Consider the following 12,962-nt stretch of genomic DNA (forward strand, 5'->3'; position numbering starts at 1 on the left):
TCATCGCTACATTTATTATCAACCGGGGATAAAATCTTTTCTCCTAATTGCATAAATAAAATGTATGATAGATGGCCATACTGTTTTGTATTTATTTGTATGACATTTGGTTGAGTACATGCTCTACTGCACTCTTGCCTCTGGATAATACATATGTGACTTCTATTTTATGGTAACCTCAACATGCTTTAGTTAGTTATGGGATTTCTTGTGTTTATTTTGTTTTTCTTTTGTTCCTACTTGATGCCATACACAGAGCCTTGATTGATTTTAGGTGGGTTTCCATGGCCAATTGTTTCTGTGTCACTTTGTTTCTGTGTTTCTATGATGGAATGAAGCTAGGAATTCTGCTTGAGTTATTGTGAGATTATGCTTTATGTTAAAATACTGTCTCTGTGGTGTGGATTTTAGGTTTAAATGGGCCACATACAGACGTCATGCATTTCCTTTTTCCCATTTAATCTAAACTAAAAAAGACACGTCCTCTCACTGTCAACTGCATTTATTTTCAGCAAACTTAACATGTGTAAATATTTGTATGAACATAACAAGATTCAACAACTGAGATATAAACTGAACAAGTTCCACAGACATGTGACTAACAGAAATGGAATAATGTATCCCTGAACAAAGGGGGGGGGGGGGGGGGGGGTCAAAATCAAAAGTAACAGTCAGTAGCTGGTGTGGCCACCAGCTGCATTAAGTACTGCAGTGCATCTCCTCCTCATGGACTGCACCAGATTTGCCTATTCTTGCTGTGAGATGTTACCCCACTCTTCCACCAAGGCACCTGCAAGTTCCCGGACATTTCTGGGGGGAATGACCCTAGTCCTCACCCTCTGATCCAACAGGTCCTAGTCGTGCTCAATGGGATTGAGATCCGGGCTATTCGCTGGCCACGGCAGAACACTGACATTCCTGTCTTGCAGGAAATCACACACAGAACGTGCAGTATGGCTGGTGGCATTGTCATGCTGGAGGGTCATGTCAGAATGAGCCTGCAGGAAGGGTACCACATGAGGGAGGAGGATGTCTTCCCTGTAACGCACAGCATTGAGATTGCCTGCAATGACAACAAGCTCAGTCCGATGATAATGTGACACACCGCCCCAGACCATGACGGACCCTCCACCTCCAAATCGATCTCGCTCCAGAGCACAGGTCTCAGTGTAACGCTCATTCCTTCGATGATAAACGCGAATCCAACCATCACCCCTGGTGAGACAAAACCGTGACTCGTCAGTGAAGAGCACTTTTTGCCAGTCCTGTCTGGTCCAGCGACGGTGTGTTTGTGCCCATAGGCGACGTTGTTGCCGGTGATGTCTGGTGAGGACCTGCCTTACAACAGGCCTACAAGCCCTCAGTCCAGCCTCTCTCTGCCTATTGCGGACAGTCTGAGCACTGATGGAGGGATTGTGCATTCCTGGTGTAACTCAGGCAGTTGTTGTTGCCATCCTGTACCTGTCCCGCAGGTGTGATGTTCGGATGTACCGATCCTGTGCAGGTGTTGTTACACGTGGTCTGCCACTACGAGGATGATCAGCTGTCCGTCCTGTCTCCCTGTAGCGCTCTCTTAGGCGTCTCACAAGCTGGACATTGCAATTTATTGCCCTGGCCACGTCTGCAGTCCTCATGCCTCCTTGCAGCATGCCTAAGGCACGTTCATGCAGATGAGCAAGGACCCTGGGCATCTTTCTTTTGGTGTTTTTCAAAGTCAGTAGAAAGGCCTCTTTAGTGTCCTAATTTTCATAACTGTGACCTTAATTGCCTACCGTCTGTAATCTGTTACTGTCTTACTGTCTTCCACAGGTGCATGTTCATTAATTGTTTATGGTTCATTGAACAAGCATGGGAAACAGTGTTTAAACCCTTTACAATGAAGATCTGTGAAGTTATTTGGATTTTTTACTAATTATCTTTGAAAGACAAGGTCCTGAAAAAGGGATGTTTCTTTTTTTGCTGAGTTTATATGCTAGATCTATCAAGTTAGTGCCTACAGGAAGTGTGTATCCCTTACGTAATGGATGAGCGCATTTGTGTGCCCTGGTCATAGGCCTACGTGCTTTCCCCCCTCCTATATGGAGCATGCGTCATAACTACCACATTGCAGTGTTTGCGTAATGTTGAGAGTTCACATGTTTTTATTAATAACCGATGAGGATACCAATTTTAAAAAGCATTGTAAGTTTGGCCTTATAATGCATGAGAAATAGCCTACAAATGAATATGCCATCTGCACTGTGAGACTATGGATGTGATAATATAATGTTATTAATATCATGACAAAGGTATAGGTAACTGTTAAAATAAATCAAACACCAACATAAAGTGTCTTACAGTTTTTTTACAATCACTTTGGCACTAATTTCGGAACCTTGATGTCATTTTTCAAAACTCTAGACACAAAACTCACAACCAATAATCAAAATGCACATTTTTCAAAATTGTAACACTTAATCCAATTGCTTGGACGCAATACACATACAGCTAAGATCATTTGTTCATTGAACTAAAATCACCTGTTCAAAATGACACAACTTAACATCAAAGTATTACCATTTCAAAATGCAATTCACACATTACATCTGAGATTACTGTCTATTCATTTCATTACAATGATCTAACTGCTCAAAATAATAAGTAACTGTTGCATTACTCTTAATGCATAGTTTTATGGAAACTGACGAACAATATTCCATGTTTAGATCATGAACGTTTCAGGATAATGAGATCCGTTGACACCAATTATCGTGGAACATGAACCAATTGGACTACATTATCTATGGATGTAATATTTCATCATCATTCTTTATCAGACACTGTTTCTATGGTCCCATGTACCACTTTTTCAGACCATGTTTTCAGATTTGACATTACTGTACACTCACCGGCCACTTTATTAGGTACACGTATCTAGTACTGGGTAGGACCCCCTTTTGCCTCCACAACAGCCTGAATTATTCACGGTGTTGTACGTTAAGAGATGCCCTTCTGCACAGCACTGTTTTAAACAGCTGTTATTTGAGCATTTGTGGCCTTTCTGTTAGCTTGAATGAGTCTGGAAATTCTCCTCTGACCTCTCTCATTAACAAGGTGTTTTTGCCCACAGAACTGCCGCTCACTGAATGTGTTTTGTTTATCGCACCATTCTCTGTAAACTCTAGAGACTGTAGTGCATAAAAATCCCAGGAAGGCAGCTGTTTCTGAGATGCTGGAATCACCATGTGTTGCATCAACAATCATTCCACTGTCAAATTGCTTAGATTATGCATCTTGCCTGTTCTAATGTTAGGTCGAACAACAACTAAAGCTCTCTACTCTATATACTCTATATATTGAGTTGCAGGCAGCCACATGATTCGCTGTTCGAATGTAACCCTCCTTGGTGGGCTAAATCAGGTCTGTAGAGCGGATGGCATGACCTATGTCATTGTGTGGGATAATGTCAGGTTCCATCATGCTCAAATGGTGCAAGCATGGTTTCAGGCCCATCCACAATTTACCACCCTGTACTTACCCCCATAGTCTTCTTTCCTAAAACTCGATTGAGGAATCTTTCTCCACATGGAGGTGGAAGGTATATGATAGGCGCCCTCACGAACAAGCCACCCATCCAGGCCATGGATGACGCATGCAATGACATCACGGCAGACCTGTGTCAGGCCTGGATTCGCCATGCCTGAAGATTCTTCCCAAGATGTTTGGCTAATGAAAACATCCATTGTGATGTGGATGAGAACCTATGGCCAATTCCACAAGACAGGGTTTAGGGAAATATAGAAGTACAGTAATCAATCCTTTGTTTTGCTTTTTACAGTAAGCCAGGTGAGGAACACTGCAGTTGATGTTTTACTGTAGTTTTTTTTCTTTTTTTGTCGCTAAATATTTTTGCTTTGATTCAAAGAAACCTATGAGTGATTTTATTGTATTTTATCAATAAATTTCAGATTTTGTTCAATGATTCCACTGTGTCTGTAGTATTCTCTTTACTAGTCCTTTTACAGTGATGTATTTACATGTAGTACCATAATGAAACATGTATCACACATTTTGTACTACAATATTTAATGATTGAACAAACAACTACACAGTGAAACTATCGGTATCTTGTGTGTGGGTGATCTAAATTAATGTTCCTATGGTATTTCATGATAAATTAGTTATTTGAACCAATGATTCTGCAAGTGCAAGGTTTCTTTAAAGATATGAATGCACAATGCAATGTTTTGACCATTGGACAGCCTGTATTACAAGTGATGACCGTTTGGAGTTTTGTGACTAGAGTTTTGAAAAATGACCACAAGGTTCTGAAATGCCAAAGTGATTGTAAAAAAGTGTAATAGTGTGTTAGGCCACCATGAGCCATAGATTTGACAAGTGTCTGGAACTCTGTTGGAGGGATGCGACACCATTCTTTTACAATAAATTCCATAATTTGGTGTTGACAACACTGTCTCAGGCGCCGCTGCAGAATCTCCCATAAGTGTTCAATTGGGTTGAGATCTGGTGACCATGGTGAATATCGTGAAACATCAGCTAATTGAGCAGTCTTTGTCGCTGAAGGTCCTGCCAAATGTACCCCAACTATCACCACTCTTTCATAGTCACTGAGACCTCTTCTTCTAGACATGAGAGCCAAAATCATGGGCAACTGGGCCTGCTGAGCATTTTTATACATGACCCTAAGCTGATGGGATGTTCATTCCACATCTATGAGGAAGCACCTTCTTTCAATATACTTTGTATCCCTAATTTACTCAACTGTTTCCTATATTTTGGCAGTTACCTGTACATTTTGACAGTATTTCTGGGAAGATAAATCGTATAGCAAATTATTGTTTGAAATGTTCCTCTCTCGGTATGGGTATGTCCCTGTGTGTGTGTGTGTGTGTGTGTGTGTGTGTGTGTGTGTGTGTGTGTGTGTGTGTGTGTGTGTGTGTGTGTGTGTGTGTGTGTGTGTGTGTGTGTGTGTGTGTGTGTGTGTGTGTGTGTGTGTGTGTGTGTGTGTGTGCTCTCCTCCTTGGGCATATCACCCAAGGTTCTCGGCCGTATGTGACTTGAGCAGGGTCCAGCTCTGCCAGCTGTAGCCTCGCCGTCCACTGATAACACTAATTAACTTCCTGTAATTTTCTCTAATTGCCGACCGCCAGGACTGAGACACCCAGGTTGGGTGTGTGTGTGGGTGTGTGAATGAGAGAGAGAGAGTAGACTGTATACATCCATCCATCATATCTTGAGGGCAGTGAAGGTTCATGGGTTACGTCGAAAAGCCTCTTCCTGAGAGTTGCAAAACATCTATGAAGTGTTCTCCACATGTACTGTCCACATGTACTGTCTCCAAAGTCTTGACAGAAACTCAAATGACACTGCCAGTGAACGCAAGTTTGTATTAAGCTCAGTTAACTGTAAAAGGGATGAGACATCCTGCCTTTTAGACCACTGCTATCTACATGCGTGTGACTGGATGCTACCAGATAAAACTTAGCTGTTCAATGGTTGGGCCAGAAGGGAGAGGGATGAGATGAGTGATGAGACATCCTGATGAAACTTAGCTGTTCGGTGGTTGGGCCAGAAGGGAGAGGGATGAGATGAGTGATGAGACATCCTGATGAAACTTAGCTGTTCGGTGGTTGGGCCAGAAGGGAGAGGGATGAGATGAGTGATGAGACATCCTGATGAAACTTAGCTGTTCGGTGGTTGGGCCAGAAGGGAGAGGGATGAGATGAGTGATGAGACATCCTGATGAAACTTAGCTGTTCAATGGTTTAGCCAGAAGGAAGAGGGATGAGTGATGAGACATCCTGCCTTTTAGATCACTGCTATCTATGTGCGTGTGACCGAATGCTACCAGATAAAACATAGCTGTTCAATGGGAGAGGGATGAGATGAGTGAGAGAAAAATCTAAGTTAGACTTGTATCCTGTGTAATGCCCTGTGAAGAGCCATCAGCCATCCTGTAGTCATGGCGAGGTGGGTGTCCTAGGGTGGGTACAGGTCCCAGAGGGTACAAGGGGTCAATGTTTAATTGAATCAGTGTCTCTGCTCTTGGGAGATAGAGAGGGAGGGCTAATACAGTAACACACACATGCTGTACACACGCGCAACATGCACACACAAACACACACACATCCAGCCCCTTCAATCTTTAACCCCATGGACTGAGAGGCAGACATGAATTCTGTGTAATTCAGATGGCAAAGTTAAGAAAACATATTTATAGCAACAGGTTTTGCGTAAACCGCTGTTTAACGTTGTAAATCCATACTCATTTTACCAGGAAGAAAGACATTTTTCATAAAAAAATGTATATCAGTAATTCGCAAAAGCAACAAAGGGCGCATGGCAGTGCATCTTTCCATAATTAATTGGATGAAGCTCTTTCAGGCGTATTTGATCATCAAACCAGTCTGCATAAAACATCATCGTGTAAATGCACGTATTTACAAAGGTCAGTGGAAAGTGAAAACCATTTTCAAATCTAATTATACCACTATCTCCACTATCTCCACTCCACTATACCACTATCTCCACTCCACTATACCACTATCTCCAGGATATGCCTCCTCTTTAAACATCCATGTATTGTTGTTCTCCTGTCCTTCAGCTTAAACTGTTGCCCGTTGGAGGTCAGAGAAAGTGCCTAGACGTCTCGAGCCAGAGTAAGAAATGAGATAAATAAATAGTGAAACACAGGTGGGGGTGGTAGTGAGGTCTTTTCTGTCCAGTTATCTGTGTTGGGATGTGGTGTAACGCTGCTGCTTCCGGTCCCTGGCCTGGTCTGTTTATTTATTTAGGCTATTCTGAGATAGCTCTGTAAAGGTTTACAGCCACAGGAGTAACCCAGGTACAGTAACCCATGCACAGCACAGGCACAGCACAGAAGACTGCTGTATTTCAGCCCTTAATGGGCTTTTAAATCAAATCAAATAAAATGTTATTGGTCACATACACATGGTTATCAGATGTTATTGCAAGTGTAGCGAAATGCTTGTGCTTCTAGTTCCGACAGTGCAGCAATTTCTAACAAGTAATATCTAACAATTCCACAAAAAATACTTAATACACACAAATCTAAGTAAAGGAATGGAATAATAATATATAAATATAAATATATGGGTGAGCAATGACAGAGCAGCATAGGCAAAATGCAATATATAGTATAGAATACAATATATACATATGAGATGAGTGATGCAATATATGAAAACATTATTAAAGTGGCATTATTAAAGTAACTAGTGATTTCAAGTCTGTATGTAGGCAGCAGACTCTCTGTGCTAGTGATGGCTGTTTAACAGTCTGATGACCTTGAGATAGAAACTGTTTTTCAGTCTCTCGGTCCCAGCTTTGATGCACCTGTACTGACCTCGCCTTCTGGATGGTAGCGGGGTGAACAGGCAGTGGCTCGGGTGGTTATTGTCCTTGATGATCTTTTTGGCCTTCCTGTGACAGCGGGTGCTGTAGGTGTCCTGGAGGACAGGTAGTTTGCCCCCGGTGATGCGTTGTGCAGACCGCACCACCCTCTGGAGAGCCCTGCAGTTGTGGGCGGTGAAGTTGCCGTACCAGGTGGTGATACAGCCGACAGGATGCGCTCAATTGTGCATCCGTAAAAGTTTGTGAGAGTTTTAGGTGTCAAGCCACATTTCTTCAACCTCCTGAGGTTGAAGAGGTGCTGTTGCGCCTTCTTCACCACACTGTCTGTGTGGGTTGACCATTTCAGTTTGTCCGTGATGTGTACGCCGAGGAACTTAAAACTTTCCACCTTCTCCACTGCTGTCCCGTCGATGTGGATAGGGGGGTGCTCCCTCTGCTGTTTCCTGAAGTCCACGATCATCTCCTTTGTTTTGTTGACGTTGAGAGAGAAGTTATTTTCCTGACACCACACTCCGAGAGCCCTCACCTCCTCCCTGTAGGCTGTCTCGTTGTTGTTGGTAATCAAGCCTACTACTGTTGTGTCGTCTGCAAACTTGATGATTGAGTTGGAGGCGTGCATGGCCACGCAGTCATGGGTGAACAGGGAGTACAGGAGGGGGCTGAGCACACACCCTTGTCGGGCCCCAGTGTTGAGGATCAGTGAAGTGGAGATGTTTTTTCCTACCTTCACCACCTGGGGACGGCCCGTCAGGAAGTCCAGGACCCAATTGAACGGGGTTGAGACCCAGGGCCTCAAGCTTAATGATGAGCTTGGAAGGTACTATGGTGTTGAATGCTGAGCTATAGTCAATGAACAGCTGTAACGTTCGTCGAAATGATCGGACCAAGGTGCAGCGTGGTACGTGTTCATGATTCTTTATTTACCCAGAACACCAATCAAAACAACAAAAGAATAACAAACGTCATGTCTTTAGGCTTCACAGAGCTAACAAAAAACAACATCCCACAAAACTAAGGTGGCAAAACAGGCTGCCTAAGTATGATTCCCAATCAGAGACAACGATAGACAGCTGTCCCTGATTGAGAACCATACCCGGCCAAAACATAGAAACACAAAACATAGAATGCCCACCCCACATCACACCCTGACCTAACAAAATAGAGAAATAAAACGGCTCTCTAAGGTCAGGACGTGACAACAGCATTGTTACATAGGTATTACTCTTGTCCAAATGGGATAGGGCAGTGTGCAGTGTGATGGCGATTGCAACGTCTGTGGACCTACTGGGGCGGTAAGCAAATTGAAGTGGGTCTAGGGTGACAGGTAATAGGGTGACAGCTCTAGGGTGGTAGGTAAAGAATATATATAGGTTTGTGCCTTTCCAACTAAATTAACTGCATCTAATCTAGATTTAAATGGAAAATCATATTATTATTTACCAATTTTCCAAGAGTGATCCAAATGTTTGCTTTAGGATGCTCAGTATTGGCTTCACTGTGTCAATACCATTGGATTCTAGCTTGAAATACACTTATTCATGTTACCATACTAGAACTTATTGATTACTTTACATGCATAAGGAAGTTAGGGGTCAAGGAAGGGTCAAGAGGAACTTGGTGTGTGGAAAGTTACTGAGTGATATGGAAAGTTAGTAAGTGAGAAAAGAGGAAGTGCAGAAAGTTTGCATTCTGTTCAAATATATTATTGCTGAATATGAATGTTCTTAAGGAGGGAGGCAAAGGGCAACAGTCGAGTTTCAGCTCTTGATAAGGCAGGCCAGTAGCTGCGGAACCAGGACCATAAGGGATGTAGAACTCAACTCGAGACAAGAGAAGATACTGTTGGAAGTGGGTCCACAGGGGCCCACATTGAAGAACATCCGATTACAGTCCTATCTCACACATACATACTCACTTCCACGATCATGAGGGTCCTAAAGTTAGACAGGGCCATGACAATACCAGTAAGAGGAACCTACTGTGTTTCTGCCTAACACCAAAGAAGGATGGGTTATCTTAGACATGCAAGTAGGTGACTCCACCTAGTTGGAAGGTATAAAGATGTGATTGTGTGACTTGTATGTTGTCTTTGCAGCTGTATGACCCATTGGGTTGAATAAACTTGGTTTGAGCTTTTTCTAGTCGTCCGTGAGTTTTTACACTGTTTGTTCAGAACCTAAATATACAATTCAATAAGACACATGCAATACCATTATTAAAAGAGTAAACATGTTCTCTGCTGTTCACAATCCACATTTAAATACTTTGACTCTGTATGGGGTGCCGTGTCCCTACATGAAAAAGCATCCATTGTTTTGACAGTCGTTCTATAAAGTCATTACGACACCCCCATATCGTGGCACCCCCAATACACTCTTTGTCTGTCCTTCTATTAATTGCCGACCTCCATTACCCGTTTGAAGTCCTTGATTTTTATTTAAACATGTTTGCTACTGATTACAGGACCCCTTTTCCTCCTATTGATATTGTTAATAGTCTTAAGGCCACATCCCTCTAGTTAGTTCATTGCAACGTCCATCTCTTCAAATCAATAATATAGATGTAATGTAAGTTCAAGGGGTCATGAACTTAATGCCAACACCGATTAGGTGTTTTTTTTGGTCAAACCTGGACTTCTTCCAGGATCTCTATTGCGGTTTGTCGGATGATGTGTAGATATGAGTTAACAGGTCTTTGCAGCAGTGCTGGCAACCGTCCACTACCTAGGATTCTCTCCAAGCTACTATGTGAACCTAACAATTTAGAAAAGTTATTGTTGCATGTAAACAGTCTTAAAACAAATAGTGTATGTTGTGTCTGTATATTGTATGCATTTGTCTATGGAACAATATAAACACACTCACCCACACAAATAGCATCTAAGAATAAAGAGGAATTATGTTTTTCTTGAATTCAACAGAACAAGATTTAATTACCTTGTCTATTGTTAACAGGAATGTGGTTGGAGTTGCCAAACGCCTGTGGTCGGTCTCAGGTTTCAATCCAGTTTAGTGTTATGATGCTTGGGCTATAAAATCATTTTCTGCTGGAAAACCTTTTATACAGGTTCATTCATTAACCTCAGTATTAGAGCTGCCTCTACTCATCATATATTTCATGCCCACGTAGGACTGTAACGTACACCCTACCCTCAGCTCACCCTTTCACCCCCTGTGAATTCAAGCCAAGGCATGATATGCTACACATTTCTATCATTTTATCTGGGCAAAAGGGATCCAACGGGGCAAAACCAACGCCCCATAGACTCCTTGGATCCTTTCAAAGACTTATTTTACATTGAAATCATTTCAGAGTGCATTCACAGGCTGACAGACAAGTGAGGGCATGCAACAAGGGGGAAAAGGAAAACTAACAGCTGTTATGTTTCTCCAGACTCTCCCAAGTTCCTTAACTCTGACTTAACTTTCTAGTTACAGAATTGTTCATAAGCATAATTAGGACTCTACATGGGAGATATCTTCCACCCCTGACTCCAACCCCCAATCCAGTCCAGCCATCTACAAGGCAACATGAGGGTGTGTGGCAGAAGAGGCTGGTTGGAGGTGCTATAGGAAGACAGGCTCATTGTAATGGCTGGAATGGAATCAATGGAATGGAGTCAAACATGTGGTTTCCATATATTTGATGTGTTTGATTTAGTTTAGTTTAGCTTGTTAATTCGACCATTTAAAAAAACAAGCACACATAAAACTTGAATAAGCCATACATGCACATCAATAAAACAATCGAAGATAACACACAATAAAGTCTGGGACTTATTTCCATTGTGGTCCTCTTGAGACAAGATGGCTAGACAAGATCGAACACAGTATGGCAGTGAAATAATAAAACAAAAACAGAGAAGAAGAACATCTATCTCATCATTCCAGTTACATCATAGGGGTTATTCATATGGGCACAGAAGACATCAAACATATTTTACTTTATTTTTAAAGCTGCCCAGAGAGGATGTTGTTTTTATGGGCAGAGGCAACTCATTCCATTCTGAGGCTCCAGTATACAAGAAAGTACCTTTCCCAGCATTACTCCTGAACCTGTATAAGCACACATCAGCAACACCTGACCTGGTGCTGTGATTGTGTGCATCCCTAACACGAGGAAAGTGATCACTTAGATATCTGGGCACAGGACCATAAATACTCCTGTACACCAAACCTAGTCTAATCTGGGACACTGTAGCCTCAACAGGCAGCCAGTTTTGTTCCTGAAAGCAGCTCCTGCCTATGTGAGTACGTGGACTCACCTCCAATACTAACCTGATCAGCTTATGCTGGGCTATCTGGAGCTTCCCCTTCATAAATTTAGATAAGCCCCCAATCCAGGAAGTACTAGCATAGTCAAAATGGCATTAAATGAGGGCAGTAGTCCTTATCAAGCAGCTTGGACTTTCTAGCCAAAAACTTAGTCCTGGCATTAACCTTCCCTAGCACCTTATTGGCCATGCTCACACCTCCCAAGCTTCCATCAAGGATACATCCCAAGTAGCTAACAGAGGTTTTAGTAGTCAGCACCTCACCCCCTAACTCCACTCTGATTTCAGACAACCTACACAATTTAAGTCTGGATCCGAAAATAATTGCTTCAGTATTTCCTAAGTGCAGAGATGGCTTATTATCTCCAAGCCATTTGCTAATGTTAGTAAGCTCTGTGCTAAGTATGCTCTCCAACATAGTTTTACTTTTGTGAGACACCAGCAGTGTAGAGACATCCGCATAAAGAAAAAGAAGGCAAGAACAAGCATCTTTCATATCGTTAATATACAATAAAAACAGCAGAGGCCCAAGCACGCTCCCCTGCGGAATGCCACAACTCATTGGTTTTGCTTGAGACAGTGAACCATTAACCTCTACTACTTGCTCTCTTTCTGATAAATAGGACTTTACCCAGCCTAGAGGGATACTGCTTAACCCCAGTGCCTCGAGTTTGGAGATTAGGAGACAGTGGTTAACTGTATCAAAGGCCTTCTGTAGGTCAAGCGGTACCATTCCACACAGATTTCCCTCATCAATCTCTTTCCTGATGAAGTCAGTCAGGTAAAGTAGACATGAATCAGTGGAGTATGTTTTTCTAAAACCCGACTGAAAATCATAAATTAGACCCTGTTTGTTAACATATTCATACATTTGCTCATGTACAACTCTCTCCAGGATCTTTGATGTTACACAGAGAATAGATACAGGCCTATAATTACCAGGGTCAGACTTTATCCCCTTCTTATACAGAGGTATAACTTTAGCTTGTTTCATGTCCCTGGGAAAGGTACCTTGTTCAAGAGAGAGATTAACAATATGCGTAATACAAGGGCCAATTTGCTCAGCAGATAACGTTATATGTATTCCATTCCAGCATTACAATGAGCCCGTCCTCCAATAGTTCCTCCCACCAGCTTCCTCTGGTGTGTAGCCCTTAAAAGTCACGAGAGCCCTTTGACGTCTGTCCCAATTTCCTGAAGCTGTCTCCTCACATCCGGGGTTTCTGTTATGAATGTGTGTGTGTGCACAGTGTACAGTATGTGAGTGGTGGTATTTGTGTTTTTATTATCTAAACCAGTTGCAGTTCTGGCTCCA

Source organism: Salvelinus alpinus, chromosome 4 (genome assembly GCF_045679555.1).
Source record: "Salvelinus alpinus chromosome 4, SLU_Salpinus.1, whole genome shotgun sequence".
Lineage (NCBI taxonomy): Eukaryota > Metazoa > Chordata > Actinopteri > Salmoniformes > Salmonidae > Salvelinus > Salvelinus alpinus.